This window comes from Diadema setosum, chromosome 8 (genome assembly GCF_964275005.1).
Source record: "Diadema setosum chromosome 8, eeDiaSeto1, whole genome shotgun sequence".
In the NCBI taxonomy this organism is placed as follows: domain Eukaryota; kingdom Metazoa; phylum Echinodermata; class Echinoidea; order Diadematoida; family Diadematidae; genus Diadema; species Diadema setosum.
This window is the reverse complement of record NC_092692.1, coordinates 40,854,730-40,875,648: the sequence shown is the minus strand read 5'-3', so window position 1 is coordinate 40,875,648 and position 20,919 is coordinate 40,854,730. Positions and strand designations below refer to the sequence as shown.

The 20,919-nt window shown below is 39.6% G+C and overlaps 1 pseudogene; it reads left to right on the top strand.

The window, feature by feature from the left end:
• The first annotated feature begins 19,039 nt into the window (after positions 1-19,039).
• LOC140232274 (uncharacterized) lies at positions 19,040-20,763 on the top strand (annotated as a pseudogene).
• The last annotated feature ends 156 nt before the right edge of the window (positions 20,764-20,919 follow it).

Below are 20,919 nucleotides of genomic sequence, written 5' to 3'. Positions count from 1 at the left end.
TCCGTCCGTCCTTCCGTCCGTCCGTCCGTCCGTAATCAATTTTGTGGACAGCGTATTTAAAAAACTGTGAGAGGTATCCTAATGAAACTTCTTGGCATGTATATGTATGAGTGGGTGAAGTTGTGCCTATCAACTTTTGGGTGCACACGCTCGAGGTCAAAGGTCAAAAGGTCAAGGTCAAATGCTCAGAATTATACTATTTCCCCTATATCTCTGCAATGCCTGGAGGTATTTTCTTGAAACTTGGTGGATACATGAACTATCAAATAAAGATTCCCCAGAGAGAGTTTTGGGTCATGAGGTCAAAGGTCAAGTGAAAATGTTAAAATTTCACTTTTTTCTCCATATCTCACAGATATTTCAAGGTATCTTCATGGAACTTAGTATATATGCATGCACTGACTGGCAGTGATCAATTTAGGGGTCATGGGTCAAAGGTCATGGGTCAAAGGTCAAGGTCCACTCATCAAAATGCCATTATTTCCCTCTTATCTATGCAATGCCAGCAGGATTTTTTCTTGAAACTTAGTGTATGCATTTATTACCCAATACAGATTCTCTGGGAAGTTTCTTGTCAAAAGTCAAAGGCCAAAAGGTCAAAGGTCAAGTGAAAGTGTTAAATTTCACTTCTGCTTTAAACTTATAAAAGGGTCAAAAGTTGGGTACAAATCCCCAGATACCTGCACTCTTATTAGACAGTATAGCCATTAATCCAAATAAACCTAGTTCAAGGAAAGCGAACATTCAATGCATGTGTGACAAACCTGTCATTTTAATATTTTGCCAGTTATGTGAAACTGTCATCACACATTGTCAAGACATTGTGTTTTAGACTTATTTGGAAAACCATGCATTATGGCGGAGGCATACCAGTCGCCATAGCGACATTTCTAGTTTCATTTATTTGTCATAATCATTATTGATATGTATTGGGATGGAACCACTCTTGGCCCCAATTGACCATTTAAGGAGTATGGAAGAGATGACAAATGGGACAAATAGGGGTACCAGTGAATTGCAGTTGAATGCCCACAGACGCTATTTCGAAAAATGCACAAAATGCCTGATTTGACCCTTATTTGACCTTGAAAGTGACCTTTAGAGGTGATCGTGACCTTGAATTGCAGAAATGATATTCAGAATCACATTCTCTAACCCCGTAAAATCTTCCACATGGGATTCATAACATCAATCAAGCTTTTCAAATTGTAACTGCACTTGACCTTTAACCCGGATGGCGGCCATATTGGATTTCACCAATATGGCGGCCCCAAGGGTTTTTAGTCTTGGCGCCCATCAAAAATTGAAAGAGTATGGTACAAGGAACCTATGAGCCAAATTTGGTGCTTTTGGAAGAATCTGAACCAAACAGCCCATTTTGAGCCCTTAGGCCCCCAACTATTGCCCTTACTGGCGATGGCTTGATTGGCGGGCGGGCCGAGGCGCCGGGCGCGCAGGCAGGGATTGAGACTGCTGTCTAGGGTGTTTGCGTGCAGCAGTCGCGTAATCAATGCGTGCCGATCGTGAATTTCATGCAAGGAAAAGACCATAATTACATGAAAGAAACGCAACAAAATGTTAAAGAAAGGTGAGCAGTTAACGGACAAACATTTGTGACAAGACCCCAGCTAGACTAGGAAAGTGTAGCAGTCATCTTTCTTCTGTAAATTGCCTTACAATTGAGTCTACCAAGACTGTTTCTACTTAAAGTTAATATTTATCAACTGTTAAGTTAATCATGGATTTGGAGCGGTTGAGAAAACTTATAGGGCGGTGAGTTGGCTCAGTCGGTAGCGCGTCTGCCTCACGATCACGCGGCCCGGGTTCGAACCCGAGTCTGGACTGAGCAATGTTGTGTGTAAACATACCGTCCCCTCTAGCAAAAGGCAAAACACTCTGTCCCTCGGATAGGACATAAAATGGAGGTCCCGTGAGAGAGTCACAGCTCATGCACGTAAAAGATCCCGCTTCATTCATTCATCGCAAAGAGCAGGGTGTCTAACCCGGTGAAGTGGTCCCACCCCACATCCAACTGGACCCCATGGAAGACCAGCTTAGTGTAGCTGAATATGGGCTTTCCAGCCATCTTCACAGATGGAAAATGAACAACAACAACAACAATATGTTGATTTTGGAGGAAGTTAAATTTTTTCCAACTGTGGGTGTCTTTATAAAAAGGACTTCAAGTTAACTTGGAAGTTAATCATAGATTAAGTGGACTTAGAGTTGATATGAGAAGTTAATCATAGATTATCTTGACTGAACGTTAAATTTATCTTTTGATAAAACAGCTAGGGCCCAGAGAAATCAGTGTGAACATCATCGGACAAGTCCAGAATATTCTACAGGGTTTCTATCAGTGGAAAACGAGATGTGACGATTTGGTCAAAAACAAGGTGTACACGGACTTTCCGAAGTTCACCGAAAAGCTAGACATCTTCGGAAAATTGCTTCTCGAATTCAAGCAAGGTTTCTGGCAAAAGATTGCTCGAGCACTACCAAAAGTTCGTGGAGTTGAAGCAAAAGAACAAGTACTGATAGACATCATTTCTGATTGTGAGAAATCCCCTTTTCATTCGCAACTGGTAGAACACTAGCTGAAATGCAGAGAAAAGGAGATAAACATCGTGAAATCCTTCATGAAAGTTTGGACTCCTTCAGAATCATGCGCTCTCGGGAAGACCTGGATGAACTGGATTTCGTAATCAAACACATAGTGGCGTTTTCTTTCTCCTCATTGGGGCTAGAAGATTTTACCTCAAGGTCCTTTCACGGTTCATCACGACACAAACAGAAGAGTCTTATACACCGCAGAGAGAATGGTTTGACACTGTGGCAACGTGCAAGAAAATGAGAATGAAAGCCAAACAGTTCATGGACTTTGCAAGTGTGAACAGTACCTCAGAGGAGACGACATTTGTCATAATGGGTTCGATGATGGCGAAGAATCGACCGCCGAAGGTGGCTCGCTCTTTCATAATTATATAATAATAATAATGACATTTTTATAGCGCATATAACAAAATGTTCCCTATGCGCTTTACAATCTCATCACAAAACATACTGTAATTACCAATTTACTTTCAATACACACATACATGTACAAAGAAAAAAGAAAATATCAATTCACAAATAGATAAGACTTCAAAGAAGATTTGAATGAGCCCAGTGAAGCTGAGCGATGGATTGTTGTGGTAGTGAATTCCACAATCTTGGGGCAACAACTGAAAAAGACCTGTCACCATAAAACTTTGTATTAACTTTAGGTACGCAGAGAAAGGATCGATATTGTGATCTCCGACTACGTGTGGGAACAGGTGAGGTGATCAGTTCCTTAAGATATTGTGGAATAATTTCATTTTGAACTTTGTAAACTAACAGGAGAATCTTATATATGAGACGCTTTTCAGTGGGGAGCCAGTGAAGTTGACTAAAAGTATGTGAGATTTCACTATACTTGGGGAGCTTTTCAATGATTCGGGCAGCAGTGTTCTGAATCCTTTGAAGATGATAACAATCCGATTTGGGAAGATTAATCAACAAACTATTACAATTATCTAACCTACTAATAACAAAAGCGTGAACTAAAGTGTGAGTGATCTTCTTCGTGAGGTAGGGTCGTAGTTTGCCGAGACATCGAAGAGCAGCTGTAGCAGACTTGCAGACCTGCTTGATGTGTTCCTTCATGGTGAGATGGCTTTCAAGAAGGACGCCAAGACTTCGAACACAGGACGATGGCATAATGTTGACATCACCAATACTGACTGCCACAGGACTTGGGGATGTAAGAAACTTGGAGGAGAAATGGATAACTTCAGTCTTTGAGTCATTCAAGGTAAGGCAATTGTTGGTAGACCAGCGTTTTATATCATCCAGACACTTATTGAGCTTGAGAACAGACACCTCTCGATCGTCCGGATTGAAAGTGACTAGAATCTGTTCGTCATCTGCGTAGACCATTGGCTGAAGGCCGTGATCATTGATGATGTCGATGATTGGAGAGCTGCAAAGCGTAGATATCAGTGGTCCCATAACTGAACCTTGTGGGACGCCACAGCTGTCATGGTGGATATCAGATGTGGCGTCTGCAATCTGCACACGTGTGTCCGGTCTTTCAGATAGGATTTTAGCCATTCAAGGACATTTCCACGGAACCCATACCTTTTGTCCAGCCTCCGAATTAGGATGGGATGGTCCACGGTGTCAAATGCAGCACTACAGTCAAGAAGGACGAGGATGGCTTCCTTGTGTGAATCTAGGGCCAGTAGGATCTCATTGTAAACTTTCAAGAGGGCTGTTTCTACACTGTAGTTTTTTCCTATAGGCGGACTGCGTTGAAGGAATTAAGTCTTGCTCACAGAGGTTATCTCTGATCTGTGCACAAGCGGCTTTTTCGATCAATTTTCCAATGAAGCTCAGATTAGAAATAGGCCGATAGCTGTTGAGATCATCATGTGGCAGTCCCTCTTTTTTCAGACGTGGACGAACTAAAGAGTGCTTCAGAGAAGGAGGAAATCGACCTGTTTGCAGACTGGCATTGACAATTTTTGTGATGGGGGACAGCAGACTGGACATACACATTTTCAGCAATGATGTAGGTATAGGATCCAGTGCTGACCAGGAAGTGGAAGCTGTCTTGAGAGTGTTTGATATAACATCCTCTGGGACGTAGTCGAATTCAGATATTGTGACGGTACACATCCTACATAATAATTATTTAAGAGAGAGATCTTCATAAACTAGCCCCTCAGCATGACAGTTATCCCGTACAGACAGAGAAATTACGGTTCTAATTTGCACCCTAGAGGGTGCATATCGTTGTAACACCAGCGGCTCCATTTAGGGTTCTATTTTGGGGGGTGCTTATTTAGCACCCTATATTTAACACCATATATGGTGCATATTTGCACCCCTCCATTGGGTTCCCTTTTGCACCCAATAGGGTTCATATCGTTGTAACACCAGCGGCTCCATTTTTGGGGGTGCTTATTTAGCACCCTATATTTAACACCAGATATGGTGCATATTTGCACCCCTCCATTGGGTTCCCTTTCTGCACCCCATAGGGTGAACAAAAATTCAGGTGCAAATCTGCACCCTTTCTGGTTCATATCGTTGTAACACCAGCGGCTCCATTTAGGGTTCTATTTTGGGGGTTCTTATTTAGCACCCTATATTCAACACCCTATAAGGTGCAAATATGGACCTCTATACAGGGTTCCCCTTCTGCACCTCATACCTGCACCCATTATGGTTCATACTGTTATTGTTGTAATTTTGCACCCTATGGGGTGATAAAGTCACCGCAATATAGGATGCAATACAATTTGCACACGTCTCTATTTAGGGTTACCTTTCTGCACCCCATATGTGAAAATTATAACCTTTTTTTTTAAACCAAAATAATTATATACTGGATGCATTCACTGACTTCACAAACAATTACCTAAGGTAACACTCCAGACATGAAGCAAAATAGCATGCATAGATTTACACACAGTTTCTCAGTCAATTAAATCCACAATCTTTCGAAAACTGAAGTCAGAGACTTCAATTCAACAACAAATAGAACATAAACATGATGAATACAGTGCATACTTACATATAAATTGTTAACATTTTATTATATGTCTCATGAATGAGGGACAAGTTAACAGCGATTTTCTTTTTCATGGTTTACTTTAAAATGAACATCAAATATACATTGTATTTCTACAAATTCTCATACGAGATGCATATTTTGTCATAAAAAGGGCAATGTAAATCAAAAATGTATGAAATTTGGTCAGTACATTGAATAAGAAGAAAAATATTCGTTCTTTCCATCAAATGATTACTTTTTCTTCTTTTAAAGGAAGTTACCACATTGACAAGAAGCACAAATTCTTTTTATACAAAAAATCCCTGAAGCTTGTGCAGAGTAATAGTAAACTATGTGACAAATATCTTTCACATTGTCCTTCTACTTCTAGAATGGATCATAGATATGTACCTTGAATTTACCGGTACATCTTACGGTAATCAAAAGCACCTTTATGACGCTCTTAGACATTAACAGCGATATGTCAACTCTGATTTCTCGTACACAAGTTATTGCCAAAACAATGAAGGGTATGGCAAAGTTTTGTCATATATATTTGAAACTCACTACTTGTGCTGACATATTCCATCCCATTCCAAGCTTGAGAGCTTTCGAATGTGCCCCATTATACAAATTAATAGTATACTTCACATTTTGTTTTTCATATACAATTACACCAATGATAAGAAAGGCGAAAAAAAGAATCAAAAAATGAAGAATGCACATCTAAATTTGGTTACTTTTTTATGCACACAGCTAAAGATATGTCCCAGTTATAAATCTCGGACAGAATAGCACATCTGAAAACACTTTTCATTGCATCAAATTAACATTAACAATTCAACAGAAAATGTTACCTCAGAAAGGGAAAATAAGGTTAACCAATCAGTGGTATGACAAACTGGACATAAAGAGGAAGGAATATGTCTTCAGTGAGACAAGTTTAAAAACAATTTTTTTTTCATACATTGGTTTTTTTTTTTCTCCAAGCGATGGAAACAAGAAGCACATTGTACTCAGTAGTAGTGGGGTGGCTTAGTGACAAATATACTGATAATCGTGACACGCCGGACAAAAGTGTCATTTTTTCCTCAGACATTTGTATATATATGAGGATCAAAATTAGGGGGTGCTCCAAGAAATCCGCCAACAGAAAAAATGAGAAAATACCCTTAATTTGTACATAACAATAATGTCTGAATTCAAAGACTATACACAGGGCATTCGCCAGGTTTCTGTACAATGCAATGCAATGTATATGGTGCTAGTCTTAAAATTCAGACCCTCAATACGACATATTATGTGCATGTTTACAATAATACACAGTTTTTACTGGTTTTCCTATAGTAACAGGTGGTTTTGTCTGTATTCCAGACCTGAGGGAGGTGTGTTGGAACAGTCCAGTTTTCTTAAGCACCTTTTCATTAAATGATTTGATATTATTTCTGGTAAAGGATTTTTTTAGTACTGTCTACCTCCTGTAGAGAAATGGCGAAGAGTGAAGTGTGACTCTGGCTCAGATACTTTAAATCTTGGGCAATGACTGAACCAGGTGTAGGACGTATGTCACAGCTCATTTTTTCTCCCAGTACCACTAGTTTACCAGTAGAAGAACTGCATATTCCATTGAGAACTGAAAGTTTTGGGTATTGCCCTACATATTTCCAAACAAATTTAATCCGTTTCCTCCAAGATTGTGTGAATTCCATATTAGCGCATGGATTACCCGGTTCCCGCAAGCAATTTTTATAGTCCGCACTTCCCCTCTCTACATGTTTCTTATTTCTTATGGGGGTTATTCAAATGTTCAAAAAGGGTAAAAGTTTGTTTTCACAGATGAAGTTGAATTTAGACAATTTGAATATTTTTAAATATATATCTATATTTGTAATTTCACTCATAAAGACTTAAAGCGGTTTGAATATTTTTGGTCTGATAGCTATGTATAGACATGTTATTCAAAAGTAAAAGCAATGTTTGATTGGTTCACATTATCCAAAGGGGGTGGGATGTAGTTGGCTTGTGAACAAAGTCTATGGGGAAGTTTACAAAGTTGATAAAAATAAAACAAAATCTGCATAGAGCAGAATCTAAATCACAATATAATATGACAAAATTCCCGACCCCAAAGGCGGTTGATTCTATGATGCTTTATGTCAAAGTACAATGCACATTCCATCCAAAATACATGTGATTGATAGGAGGAAAAAGTATGGTACATTAAAAACAACAATAGTTCAACTAACCCCTAATAGTCCAGCAGCATATGATTGTTAAGTTTTATCGCCTTGTCAGTTGAAGATGATGTTACATAATGACAATTATCAAAGTCAGCTAGATCTACTTGTATATCAAGAAACCAAAAAGAAGGGGTGGGATGGGGCGGGGAGAGAAGAATGAAGTAAGTTATCGGTATCCGTAGTTTTGGTTTTCAGTATATTCATTTTAATTTCCTTAATTCCCGTTAGGTCACCATGGATTGGAGAGTTTGTGTACTAGTACTCTGCCAGGAACAAACACAAGAAAAACTTAAAGGTCCTATGTATACTTTTGGGAGAGTGACTTGAAAAAAAATTTTCAGGATATCACATTTCATGCATAATATGTGTAGGTCTGGGGGCATTTCATGAAGCATTTTGTCCGACGAGTTGTCAGACAAATTTGCTCTCTGCCAATCAGATGCAAGGATTTCTGTAGCTTGTAACAGTTTGTCAGAAAAATATCCAACCAAACTGCTTCATGAAATGCCCCCCTGTTGTATCACAAGACATCCTACCATACAGTTTTTGCAATCAAAGCAAACATATAAGGAGATATCAGTATTTTTCTCATTAAAGTATAAATTTCGGACGGTTTAGTCTGGAAACATTTTATTATAAAAATATTGTTCACATTTTGTGTTATTAACAATACTTAACATTGATGTTTATACAGATTCATTTGTTTTTTTAACAGAGGTTCTTTCTATCCGTAACTCACACTTAAGAATAATATTATTTTCAAGCACTAATTCTGGGTTTTTGCCTTTAATTGTCCACAAAAAGGAGGACTCAATGCATAAAAGGTGCATGCTTTATTTTTGGAAAAATGTTGAGATCAGGAAAATTATATATATTGATGTAGATTTTGGACCTGAAGGAGCAGTTGAAGCATTTTTACGAAACAATGCCTTGTGGCATCGTTCTTATCATCAAAAATTAATAATGACAAACTCAAATGAAAATTTGAGGGGGGAAGAAAAGACGAACATAATGACATGAGACAGCTTGGTAAAGATTAAACGCTAAAATAGACAATGCAGCCTCTTTTCTCAGTTGATACTTATCCAGAGTGTGTGCTTTCTTTCCAGTACCGGTATTATTATTCAGATAGGTTAGGGGAATCCATTTGAATTGAGTGATACATCATTTTAAAACTCAGAGTCTGCTCTTTCAGAAGCTGTCCTTCAAGGACAAGTCCACCTTCATGCGCACATGGATTGAGTAAATACAACAATATTAGTAGGACACATCACAGGAAGCTTGGAAAAATCGTACAATCCGTTCAAAAGTTATGATTTTTTTAAATGTCTGCACAGTCGCGGCTGGATGAAAAGACTACCACAGTGTATGCTGTCACATGTGCACATTGTAAGGAAAATAAATAGAGAATTTCACAAAACTATACTTTTTGAGTAAAGTTCACATTTCCTTGACTTGCTACTGACGTATGTTAAGGGTAATATTATTCCCCCTGCCTTCTGAAAGAGAAGTCGAGTATCCTTTTGTAAGTGAAAACATGTTGAATTTTCTTTATTCATTCTTAATATCATTGTACACATGTGACGTTACAAGGTACAGTAGTCTTCTCATCCAGCCTCAACTGAGCAGAAACTTCAAAATTCATAGCTTTAGAACGGATTATCCAATTTTCCTTAAAACTCTCACTGATGTGTTCTACTATTGTTGCTGCAGTCACTCAACACACATGCTATGAAGGTGAAAAATCTTTGTCTGGCGACTTTTTGTTGATCAATTATACCAACCTTGATCGAAATCTCTTCAAATTCATGGACGTTCTAAAGTCTCCTTTAAGTTTAACCAAAATCTATATATGTAGTTGCCATGGCAACGTACCATTTAACACTAATCAAAAGTATTTCAAACATCTACATCCCGTCGATCAGTTGTACCTATTCAAATGGAATCTCTTCCAAACTGAAAAATAGCCTCCTATAACTAACTTCAACTAAAAGCCCTAGTTTTGGGTTGCCATGGCAACGTACAAATCAACAATTATATTTGACCCCTGCTTTATACTCTTGGTACCTTCTATATAACGTTCATATCAAATTTTGTGAAAATCGAATCTTCCTACCTGGAGAAATAAACAAAAACATGATTTTTAGAAAAAGTTCATTGACCTTTGACCTTTGACCTTTGGAAAATTCACTCCAAATTCAATCAAAATATTTTACTTGTTCTCAATATTCTTCCTGCCAAGTTTTATCCAGATTGGATATTCCTGACCTGAGAAATAGCCAAAAAACCTATTTCACAAATAAAGGTCATTGACCTTTGACCTCTGACCTCCTTCCCAGCATCAATTTTTTTGGAGCACCCTATTTTTTGAGAAGGTACATCATGAAGTACTTTTAATGAAAAAATCATGCTTTTGTCCGCCGTGTCACGATAATTTCACTAAGCTACCCCACTATAGACCATAAATATAATTACACAATGTATGCAGTTTAGCCCCAACATTCAAAATATTTTAAAGGGCAGTCGATTTTTCATATTTATAAAGCAGGTATTGGTATTGGCACAAGCATAATGATCAGGAGCAAAATATATTATTATTACTATTATCATCATTATTATTCCTATTATTCAAATACCATCATCATTATTATCATTATTACTATTACCATCAATATTTTACAGAGATTTATGATCATGCATGAGAAATACCTCAAGTGTTCTAATGTTACAGTCTCACAACTCTCCCAATCATATGATTTTAACACTTAATTTTCACCAAACCTTACACAAATATATCAGCACTTTATACAACCTACTTAAAGAAAGCTTGAAATTATAATCAGAGTTAGAGGGCAAGTCCACCTTCATATAGACCTACATGTGGATTGAGTGAATGCGCAGCAATAAGCCAGTCCGGAGATAGCTCATGTGCACATAGGTACAAATGACCTTTCATTTTTCTCAGTTGGTTAAGCACTTCACTCAATGCAAAGTGACATAATGCAGCAGCTTGCCCACCATAGCCATTTATGGAACTCATATTCAAACAAAGAATGAACCTAACCAGTGTAGATGAAGTGACCAGTATGGTTCGTCAATCAACACTTTAATAGGGAATCATCTATTTTATTAAGTGCTGTCTTGAATATGTTAACAAACTTTTTTGTGTGTTAACATTGCCAAATACCAGGCTTGCTGTCAAGTGGATGTACTGGCAGGCACCATTTATAAGGATTCCATGAATAATATTAGCATTACACATGCTTATCTCAGTGAAATTTAAAAAACCAACCTGTCCCTCGGTACAAATAACCTTTTTCTGCACATGCTCAAACTGGTACCCCAAACTGGCTTATACTATTAGAACACATCAGGAAAAAAAATTGAAAAGCGGACATTCAGTTCAAAAGTAAATAATCTTTAAATCATTTGTGCAGTCGCAGCAGAGTGAGAAGAGTTTATGATGTCACATGCGTAGAACAATTCAAGGAAAACCTAAAAAGTATTTCATTTTTTTTCCTTTTAGGAAATACAGGCACATTTCCTTGACAAGTCACTGACGTATGTAAGGAATTGATAATAGTTTCTGCCTTCTTAAAGAGTGAAGTCCAGTGTTCTTTTATATGCAAAAAAAAAAATGTAGATGTGATATGTTGAGCTTTCTCAGGTTTTGGAACAAACTCTATTTTTCAATCCTTATATACATAAAGGGTTTGTGAGAAAATCATGCTTTTGTCAAGTGTCACAAAGCTACTCCACTTATGACATTGCATTGCCAGAGATTGCCCCAAATTGACATACATTGTGTGGCTGTCTACTACAAAAAACAGCAGGCGACTTTTTTTTTTTTTTGTTCCCTACTTAAACAATCAATTCAAAGTGTGCATGTGTTGTTGAAGCACTGAGGCTATCGATGGTGAAGAAATAACTAAAATATGAACAATACAAACTAACCCCATCTAGTATGAAATATAATGGAAAGCATACTTGGAGTATTTCATATCCCTTAGCAGATTCATATTTTCATCCATAATCCACCCTCCCCCCCCCCCCCAAAAAAAAAAGAAGAAGATAAAAGTGAATAGAAGTCAAGTTCTTTTTAGACTGTGTTTAAATTTGTAATTTGTAAGTTCGTTCTCTTGTATTTTTCTATTATATATTTCTTTAGAGTATTCTTGTTAATATTCAAGGCCAGTGCATTCTAAGAAAGGGAATAACCTGACAACAGTTTAGAAGACAGAATAAATAGTTACTGTTATCTATAAAATTAGACATTTTCACATATATTTTGCACAAAAAAAAAATGCTAATCTTCATTTCATGGAGTGGCTTTATTCTCATTCTCGGCTAAAAACAGGGAGGTGATTACTTTCTGGATTAAAATGGAAAGATGTTTCTAGAGCCGTGGTGTTTAGCAATTCTAATGGGGAGGGGGGGGATTCAATGTTGCCCGTCTCAAATTTTATATGGTTTAAACATACATGACATATAGGAGTCTCATTATTATGCCTCCGCCCTGAATGGTGCCGGAGGCATATGTTTTCAGGTTGCCTGTCTGTCTCCCGGTCTGTACGGATGTATCTACGGAAAAAATTGATGGGCTTTCATCAAACCTGGTTCAGGGATACTACATGATGCTGATGATCTTATTGGCTTTTGCACTATATCTGCTAAAAGTCAAAGAAAATTTGAAAACAACTTTTTTGCTACTTCTCTAGTCAGGGAAATCGGTGCACTCGTGTGTACTGGTTGGTTGGTTCATTCAGTTGGGTACAGCAAGGTTTCATCCTCTGCTTTCACAGGAAAGCCGACTCCCAACTTCTTGTTCTCGTAGTCAAGGTATATCTGCTAGTCTGCTTCAGCAACCTGCAGCATGGTCTTCATAGCTAATCTCATCTTACGCTGCATAAAGTCGAAACTCCTCGAGCTCTAGTTTTTGATGCGTTTCTATAGCAGGCTGCTTCAGCTGCCAAATAGTATGCCCTTCTGGCCATCACTCTCAGAAGAACTGGCATGGCTTCCACACTGACTCAACGAGGAACCAGGATTGACATCCTGAACATCTTCCATCTCCAGCTCTAGCATCCTATATGGCTCACCAGTCTCTCGAGGTTGACCTGCATCACTCATCCTGAAGACCATCATTGAACTTCATGCATAGTGAACTCGATGATAAATAATCAATCAAACACAGGTCCCTTTGGCCCAGTATGAGACCAAGCTAACACCATGCATCAGCATGGATCAGCAAGGTTCAACCTGTAATTGAATAAAACAAAGTTCAACATACAATCAATATTGGAATATCTACCTGCTAAAGTATGGGATCAAGTATTTGTACTTCTGAAGTGATTTACCGTTTACATACCTTGTTTGTGTGACTTATTTTATGTCATGTCTAGCACATGCAACTTCTCCAGTGGATATTTAAATTCACATATCGTGTATCATTGCTTATGCTCTGTGACTATGGCATTGCTTATTTATAACACACATTCTATTTTCATTGATAGACAACAAGGAGTCAAGGCCAACCTAAATTTTCTGACTTCAATCTTCATACATGTCTTAAATTCTCCTAAATGAACCAGGAACACTATTTTTCTTCATTAGGCACATCATCCTTAGGGTGCAAATAAGAACCCTAATAGAACCCTAATTTCTCTGTGTGTAGACGTTCTATCTTCCGATCAAAAAACTTTGAAAAGTCATTAGCTAATTGCTCCGGTGAGTGGTGATGTGGCAGCACAGGCGCCATCGATGGGGAAGGACAAGACAGGCTTTTGACCATGTGGTAAAGACTGCGTTGATCAGTGGTGTTGATCTTACTTGAGATACACTCGGTCTCTGCGTGGTACAGGAGTTTGTTGTATTCTATGCACAGTGCCTGGTAGATTTCTTCATGAACATATAGACCAGATTTTATCCACTTTCTCTCACTCTTTCTTCGCTTTTGCTTTGCTTCACGAAGTGAATGTGAGAACCATGGAGCATGCGGTCGCACAACAACGTCCTTCTTCTCCATGGGAGCGTATTCATCAAAGATTCTACGAAGTTCTGCGTCATAGACCTGAGTTAGTGCATCGGGGTCATCTACCGAGTCAGCCATTATGCGAGACTTGGAAATGTCAGATTGGAAACTGACCACGATCAATGTTTTTCATATTTCGTGAAGAAACCTGCATCTTTACAGAGAGCGGACGAGCAGCAGCTAAAGTACACAGCACAGCAAAATGTTCAGAAGGCAGAGAATGAGTCGCTGAAACACCAGAGACAAAATTGTCCTCTTCTGAAGCAATCAGCAGCTCCAAAGTGTGACCACTGCGATGTGTTTGGGTGTTCACATAATTCCGAAGGTTTGCAGGCTCAAGTACTCTGCCCCCACGGAAGAAAGCAGTAACTGCATATCTGCTGAGCTGGGATATAAATGCGATTTTGTGTGTTTTGCAGATTCTTCAAAAACACAGAAACATTTGAAAATAATTTTGTGGTATGATTATGCACCATACCTAGTTGTCTAACAAAACCTAGGAAAAAATTGTGTTTCCGTCATTTTTTAAATGTTATTTAGGAAAATGTAGTTACTGCGGTGACTCACCCTTGATTCTGGGTAGTTTCCCCATGGAAAAAAAGCAGTAACTGCACATGTCACATGACCATAGTGAGGAGAATTGTTACCACCACCAGCTTATGAACAGTCAGGGAGACTACCTATTTTGAGGGAAGATTGAAATCCCCCAAAAGAGGGAACATTGAACCGCGAGCAGATGTTACGCAACGGAGCGACGCGATATGGTCAGAGCGAACCGTTACAGATGTTCTTTTTCCTGTCGCTATGAGAACAATTCACCGAGAGGGAGAGAGAGAAACACATGTACACACACGCGAGCGTGTGCACACACGGAGGGTCATCCGCATCGAGTTGGAGGACGGATACTGTAGTTGTGTGTAGCTATTTTTAGCGCTCCTCTCTCTCCCATCTCTCCTCCATCGTTCTGTTGCTGCGTACCCGTGATCAGTGATGATGCTGATAAGCAAAATCCCCAATCACTTACCTTTCGCGACCCCCATGGCAGAAAAAACAAAACAGCAAGTGAATTGACCATGCACATCGACATTGTGTTGTTGGAAGGCGGAGCATGGTCGTGCAGACCTATGTTTTGATCGAAGTTATAGAGCTCGAGGAAGAGACATATGGAAGTTTGAAGAACAACAAAAACCTTCACAAGACAAGACTAATAGTGAGAGGTAATTATCATCTATTAACTCTATTTCAATTTCAACTATTTTAGTTAAAAGCATATTTGATTGTGACGTGTTGATCAAACATTTCTAGAGACAAAGTGAGGGTGGATGTCGCAATATAGTTCCCTGGTTCATTACCGTGATAGTGTACGTGTGATGTTGCGATATATGAGGTAACCTTGTGGTTGCATGAGGCTTGTAACTTTTAATCCAGTGAGCATGATCGCAAGAGAGCAAGAAAGTATGGTCATGTAGCAAAAGAAAGAACCCCGGAGCTCCGGCGGTCCGCAGTTGACGTGCGACGGCTGTGCGAGAGCTCCAGCGTCATGCAACCTATTAAAACATCTACGGTGGCGGTGCCTTCCGTCTCTTGCTGTTTTCATTCGGACATTCCACAGAAATACGGGCAAACCAGGACTTTAGGGGACCGGACTATCTAAGTACAATACCAGTTCTCACCAACTCTTGATCGTTTGACGAAAAAATAACTGAATTGTTGATAGAAATATCGGCAAAAACATGACAGGCTACCACAATTCCCATATAGACGTTGAAGCTCAGCGGTAACAGCGCTCACGTACGCACGGTACGTGCGTGCACTGTATTAACGCGATTCATGCATAGTGCATTGCAGACACCCACACAGTCCGTCCCTGTGTTTCGTTGAATAATCGCTACAAAATACTAGTAAGAACGCCTTGAAAGAAACTATGATACGGAGATTCAAAAAATACACTTTGGATTCGCGTTTTCATCCTTCAATTACAAATTTTCCTCACTATATGTGAATATTGATTTTTGGAGGAGATAAACTTTATTTATTCATCTTTCATTGGGTGAAATTTCAATATCAACATTAAATGAGGATTTTTTTTTTATGGTGAATTTTTAAAGACATGCATGTCAAAACGATGCAGTGATAGCCATTGACTTTGTACGCGTCGAGCTTCGGCCGGAGACTGCGAAAAGGTCATGAATAATTAATTAAGTCCAACTTTCCCGATTATTCGCGAATATCTCCATTCCCTAAAAATCGGCTGTCTCCCTGACCGTTCTTCTACTTTCTGGTTAGTCTAGATCTATAAGATCTAGGAGCAAACGTTAGATCTAGACTCGGTCTTGTCACTTCTACTCTATCTAGGAATAAATGGCATTTTGTGTAACACAACAGTAAGGTAATTGAAGTGAATGGTCTGGTACGCGGTAGACCTAGCGTTAGATGATCTAGACTAGACCTCTGTTGTTAGTGTATACACTAGATCTAGTGCTCATCTCCATTCAAAATTTCTACTCATATTTTCAGCTCACCTTGATTTTCTGGTTCCTCTGCAATTCATGATAGATTTGCAGGCATGCCTGGTCAGCAGAAAAAAATTTCAGTCACTGTGTGACTGCATAGTTGGCACTGTCACTCAGACTGTACTGTACTGTGCAAGTGATGACTAGACTGTGATGTGATGAATTCTACAGTATTATGCTGCAAAATTTATGCGCGCATGCAGTATGGTTGGGTGTTCGTAATATCGGACACCTAACGTTTTTCTATCAGTAGAAACGTGAAAAATCTCACAATTTGACTGAAATTTTACTCACGTGTGGAGAAAATACTCCGGATTCACAAGCGCGCCCTGAAAATGCGATCTGAGGTACGCGCTCTAGATGGCGGCTTCGAACGCGTGGGGTGTCATTTTTTCCGCACTCAGTTGCCCTGCTCATTTCAACCGACCACCCTGACAATACGTATAAAGGGCACTTAAATGCGTTTTTTCGACAGGCCGCTGTTTTTTTCTAGCCGTCATTTTTTCCCCAATAATATTTGAATATATTTTGAATCCTTCGATATTACTTTTCAAGGACTGTTTGATGAATTTGACTTGATTTTCATGAGGAAACTTTTCATCGTAATTGAAATAAATTAGATGAGTCGGTTTGTTTTTTCACATTCATTTCTCGTTTCTGCATCAACTCGTACGGTCGTAGCGGGCGACAAAATGTTTATGTCATGTGTATGTGTAACGTGTGTGCACGATCGTACAAGCGGAGGTGACAATTTTGCGGTCAAAATCGTCAAATTTATTACGGAAGGATACTCTAACAAGCTACATCTGACAACGAGTCAGCAAAGGTATACTAGGCCTAGTTATATGTAGTTACACGATAAACCTTATTCGATTTTGCTAAATTTCGGTAATTTAGAGGGAATCTAGTTGTTTTCGCCCCATTTTACTCGGTAGCGTAGCCCAGTGAAGAATCGAACACCGTTGCGCGTAGTCCCATGCGTACATTTTCTTTCTGTACGCGCAATGCCATTATAATGCGCGGTCGGTCGTTATAGACCCGGTCGGTGGGTTGATCACCTACCATACGCGTATTCTGCACTCTGAGTGCGCTCAGAATGTTAGCTTTGCTAGTCTCTAGAAAGAAACTTTTTTTCTACAACTTGTCATAATGATTCCCTGTGGGCAGAGTCAAGTTACTGGTGAAACAATCTTTTTATAATCATCTACTCCCCTAAATTAATGAAGAAACTCCACTGTTTATGTTGTTTTAGAAAATTGATAGAATTTGGAAAAAAAAAGTATTAGGAAAAGATGTACAGGCAGGACTACAGAGTCTGAATTATTAGACTAAATTGTTAGTTACTGCTTTCTTTCCGTAGGTTTTGTTGGTTACTGCTTTCTTCCGTGGGGAAACTTGAAAAGTTGAATCAACTGGATGCAGTGACTGCTTTTTGCAAAAGTGAAAAATTGCATTTTTGGTCAATCTCATTTTTTTTTTAACTGACTTATTCACATGTAAGAGCATTGGGTAAACTATTCATTTTTCCAAAAAAGTACAAATTCATAAAAATGTCAGTTACTGCTTTTTTTCCGGGGGGGGGGGCAGTACTAGAAGTAATTTCTTTGAATCATTATTCGCAGGATCTTCGAAGTGTATGTTGAAGTCTTCTGCCAACATAAACTTTTGTCGGGATGATATCAGAACCTCCAACACTAGCGACAATTCTCTGATAAAGGATCTTATAGTAGCTCTATTTTTTTCTAGAAGGTGGTGGCCTGTAGAGAACAATTATGCGAAACGAAGAAGTTATGTGTGATGTACAGGTTAAATCAATATATTTAAATGATTCCAGTTGTAAGCTCCGATTTTCAACGACATTGAATCCACCTCGTAGCAGAAGACTCACTCAACCTCCGACTGTGCCCTGACGATATACATGGAACATCTTGAATCCTGGTAGTGTCCTGTGAATGTCAGCAACTGCGTGGTTGTCACGATCAGTACCTGTTAGGAAGGTTTCGGTTAGGGCCATGATGTCGAGACGCTGTGACAGCACAAAATCACATATTGCTGTTGACTTACCCCGGGCTTTGACAGACCTTGCATTCCAAAGAGCAAACTTGATCTGCCGATAGTGTTTTGGAAGAGCACTGGTTTTGCATCGGATCAGATTACTATGCCTACTAAAACCGTGGTGTTTAACACCGGTTGTACCTTTAGAGTAACATGGTGGTGATTGTGAAATTACCACTGGGATTGGTTGTTGACCGAGCCCGTATTGTGAGACAGGTGTTGTTTCTTGGGGAGGATGGTCTCTAATCTTTACACCACCACGGGAGCCACGACGGGTTGGGCGAACACGATTCAGACCCAGAACTTTAATGGTAGAGTACACTAGCTTGCCTGGGTAATCTCGCCTTCCCATGACACAAGAGGTGCAACATATGTCATTCAATCCATATGACAGCTGTTTCGAAGTAAGACAAGTGTACTTGTTGCTTTCATGGTCACCATGTAGCTGGCTGCCATCTTGTACAGGGCCTGGGTTTGTGTGTACATCTCCAGCTCTAAACAATTCACATTGAAAAGATGCTTGGCTGTTAGAATAATACGGGATCCTTCTTGGTAGGAAGTGTTATTTGCGAGTGTATAGCTGCTTCACAAAAGACCTTGGCGCTGTGAGGGCTGAGCTATGGGATCCATTCAGATGAGGAAGAAGGGTGAGGGTTACAGCACAGTCAATGTCAATCAGCCATGCACGAGTGAGCATCTCAGATTGTGCTTTACTGCATGGAGCATATATGGCTTCCCTGGCTGCTTCCTTGGTCAAGCAACCAAAATGTCATTTGATGTAAAATCTTGGCAACCAGGCGAACACAGATGTCATCCAAAGTCCTCCTGCTTCCTGGTACTTAGATCTTGTAGTGGGGCAAATCTTGTCCAAAAGTAATAACAAAAAGTCACCAAACAGCCAACAAAATTGGAGACCAGTGAGAGCTGCATGCATGTGCTCATCTATACACCATTTCATTTCATTTCATTACGAGCATGGCGTCCTCACCACAAAACACTTTGAACCTCCTGGTGCACCTGGAAAACCAGAAATTCTCAAGACATATCATGACTCTCCGATACTCAAATGGACCGCGCCACAGACTGGGCTTGCATGTATCCAATCTTACCTTCTAAAGTACAGGGAGACGTCACCAACACAAGATCATGAATGGCGTGAGTTCAGGACAGATAGTACAGCTACTCTTGCAAACGTACCGAAATTAAAGCCAAACATCACATACGAATTCTCGGTGGCAGCGATTTGTAAAATAGGGCATTCCCAGAGTGGTGCAGTGAGTGAAGCTGCTACAATCCCACCTTCAGTTTCTGCAATAAACGAACGCATGAAAAACTTCAAAGAGCTGATAGCACAGTGCGATACCCTGAAGAAAGGAGATCGTTCCAAGGGGGAGCCATTTTTCTACAAGCTTCGCATGACTAAAGGAACACATGGTGCACGCAATAATACCAGACCTACTATTTCGGTCGAAGGAATGAAACAAAACGACATTTGGTTGCAATAGTCGTTGGAGCGACATGTGCAGGAAAGAGCACTCTGATCAACGGCATGGTCAACTACATCTTTAACGTTGACTGGAATGACAACTTTCGTTTCTTGTACAAAGATCATTGCTGAGGAGGGAGAGAACAAGGCAGGCGGCCAGGCACAAAGCCAGACTCAGATGATCACCTCGTACACCATTAATCCAACAAGGTGGTCAGATCTCGATTTCAAACTGATGATAATTGACACACCAAGATTCGGTGACACGAGGGGTGTTGCACAAGACAAAGTCATCGTTTACCAGATGCGTGAATTCTTCGCAGTTTCCTCTCTCCATCACGTGGGCCACATAAATGCCATTGACTTTGTCGATAAAGCATCCCGAGCAAGGTTAACCTTCACTCGGAAGTATGTGCTTGACTCCGTCTTGGCAATCTTCTACAAGGAAATCGAACAAAACATTATGATGCTCGTGACATTTGCCGATGGACAGAGACCTCAAGTTATAGACGCTAGCAAAGCAGCGAACATTTCATGCTCGAACAACATGTTTAAATCAACAATTCTGCTTTGTTTGCTAATAACACTGATGTTGATCAACCTTCAGGTGGCATATGAGTAGCAACGATGTCGTGGGAAGAAACGTCAACGACGTGGAAGAATGAAATGCAGATTGCTTCGACAAAATGTTCTGGAAAATGGGGGTCCAGAAGATGCGGCATTTCTTCTTAGCTTTGAGTCAGATAGATCCAAAAAGTCTTTCGCTTACACAAGAAGTCCTGGAGGAACGCCAGCGCTTTGAAGCAGCAGCGGAAGATTTACTGCCACAGATCGAGATGGGATATCGTATACTATAATGAATTGCAAATGGCCCATTCTCAGTAAAAGCGTTCAAATACGGAATTTTGGTGTCGCCGACATTCCATGACAGTTTGCGGTTCCCTGAAACCTATTAGATACTATTTAAATGTTTATAATATATCACGAGGAGTTTATTTGTTAAAAATAAACAC